This window comes from Arachis ipaensis, chromosome B08 (assembly GCF_000816755.2).
Source record: "Arachis ipaensis cultivar K30076 chromosome B08, Araip1.1, whole genome shotgun sequence".
In the NCBI taxonomy this organism is placed as follows: Eukaryota; Viridiplantae; Streptophyta; class Magnoliopsida; order Fabales; family Fabaceae; genus Arachis; species Arachis ipaensis.
Window position 1 is genome coordinate 107,203,199 of NC_029792.2, and position 3,081 is coordinate 107,206,279.

Sequence of the window (3,081 nt, forward strand, 5' to 3'; positions counted from 1 at the left end):
ATTAACATAAACATTAAATTTTATTAACCATCTATAAATTAAAAAGTAAATAAAAATGTTTTTATTAATTCTAAAATACTTTTGCTATTTATAATTGAAGAAAATCTCATATCTAAACTGTTCAAATTGTGATGTTGATGGTAGGGATTAAGAGAGTGAAAAAATGAGTTCTTTTCATTGTTGAAGAGAATAAAAAATCTCTTAAAAAATATATGTTGAATTATTACACTTTATATATTATGTACTCTTTATGTACTCCCACAAAAATTACAACAAATAAATCCACATCTATTTTTGATAAAAAAAAATAATCTTATAACATTTTTTTAGTCAACTAAATTAGTGTAGTAGTCAATGTATAATAACAAGTACAATGATATTAACCCAACCCTCAACATAATATAAAAAGAACTCAAAAATAACCTTGCAACCCCTCAACCCTCCACCCCCTTAGCCTGATTGGCCTGATAGAATATAGCCCGTGCCCAACATGAATTTTGACAATTGTCACCACACAAGCACCCAAGATGGCAGGCCACCTCCCCACGGACGCATCGACAATGGTCATCTTCGCACACACCATTAGGACAGTAGCATGTGTGTGGCTCGAACAACAGACGGTTCTCGCAATCAATTCGATTGCACATTGCACCAGCAAAGGCCTCCGCAATGCCGATTAGCCTCTTGCGGCAACATCATCAGGTCTTTCAACCGACACTGTCAGAATTTCGAAAACACTAGAGGAGCCTTACGCTTACGATCGGACCTCCGTAGATTATCTCCTCCGATTCCTCCTCCAGTGGAAGAAACTTTCTATGATTTAGGAACTAAGGGTTTTTCGATTTATTGATTTTTTTTTTGTTACTTTTCGATTTATTGATTTAAAATCAAAGGAAATTTTTATATCTAAGAATATAATTTTATATGAAACTCATTTTTCATTTTCACATTTCACTAGCACTGTCATGCGATATCCACTCGTAATTCACAATGCATTGATTTTTTTAATATGATACCATGAAAAAAATTTTATGTCCTAAGCGATTCAAGAGGATGAGAAAAATAAATTTTTCTCGTTGTGAAAGAAAATAAAAAATCCCTTAAAAGATATCTGTTGAGTTATTATACTTTATGTACTATGTACTTCTTGTGTACTCCCACTAAAAAAAATTACAACAAATAAACCCTAGAAAAAAATAAATTTATACATAATTATTTAATTATATAAAGATACTCAGACTTTGAAATTATTTCTTGGATATAGTTTATGAATTGTTATTTTTATTGTGTCAAATTAATATACTATTGTAATAGTATTGACTAATTTTATGTCTATCTTTGTATTAGTTATTTTTAGAATTTAAGACTTGATTGTTTTCAAAATATTAAGAAATACATGTATTTTAAATTTTAATTTTAAATTTTGACTATTTTATATTTTTATTTACGTAAGACTGACTCAATCAGTTCAACCCGTGACTCACCGATTGAACTAATGAATCAGTAATTTGATCGGTTTAATCACCGGTTCGGTTTTGACAACTATGCTACTACCAGCACCTTCTTCATGACTTCATCCCCATCATTATGGTTTCTACTTCTATTATTTTTATTATGTAACCACACTTTATTATCATCATTATTTCTTTTACCAGCATCATTACCGATATCAATATCATTAATATTAATGTTCTCTTCTTTTATTTCTTGTCCTGATGCCTATTTTTTTCTTTAAAAGATCTTTGTACTGCAATTATTTTTTTCTTGCGACATATAATTTTCAGTAATGATCTTTCTCCACTTAGCCACTACGGTAAAAGAATTTTTTAGAAATAAACTTATTTAATAGTTTTTGAGAGTTTGAAACCCATAAACTATAAATAAAATCCCAATAATACTCATTTTCGTTACTATTTAATGATTTTTAGTAAAAGAATCATATTATCTCAAAATAAAAAAAAATTAAAAGTTAAAATATCATTTGTGTTACAAAAATTACCTTGTCCTTCAACAAAATAGACCATAGTCGAGTTTGGTGTTTGCTATATTTGGCCATTTTATTTTAATACGAGTCTAATGACTAATATCGGTCTATGGTATTTAATTATTTATATATCCATCTATTACTTTATTAATTAATTGTTGATTTAAAAAATATAGACTTCTAAATTCTAACAAACCCGATTATAAGAATTAAGATTATGAGTTAACACTCAAATGTTCCTAAGAAATTTTATAACCGGCACTTCTTTATGGCAAATAAATTTGTCTTTTTTTTTTAACTTTTGAAGATTATTTTTGTTAAAAAGATCAATTCATTATGACTATTTTATGTTGCAATGCAGAGATAGTAGGAAAGTAAGAGCACCCATTATTTGGTAGTTTGTAGTTTTTTTTTTTGGTGGAGGGGGTTGGTGGTAGCACCAATGTTCTGACGTTCTGTAGTCTGTACATAAGTACATTATTGACAATATATAACTTAAAGATGCTTCATATGTAACAGAGAAATTTAATTATTGTATCATGGGGGAAAAGATCAATGAAATATGGGTAGAAAGACATTAATGACGTGGAGTCGTGGACAATGCAAACTTATTTAACATCAAATGAAATTATGTTAGTCCAGGCCTAGTCGACCAATCTCAATGTTTTTTGTAGCGTTGTGAGCACAAATGTTCATAATCTGTCATTAACTAAATCAGTTGTAATACCAAAAAATGGTGGGAACAATTGGTACAACTATATGAGAAGCAAAATAAAAAATGCAAACTGCTTTACAAAAATGATGTTACTAACTACATATTATTACATTAAATGGAAAAATGATAATATCAACTTTATTTTTCATAATACTTTACACAAACATTTCCTATTATATATTTGCATAAATTTGTAAAGAAAATAAGTGACATTATTAAAATCAATTATATTAGGTGTACATCAAAATTAATTATTAAAATTAGTTATTAATATAAAATATATATTAAAATATAAAATATATTAAAAATGAATTAAATAACACATATTTATATGCAAATATATAATGATTGATTTTAGTATATAAACATCATTTTTGTATTA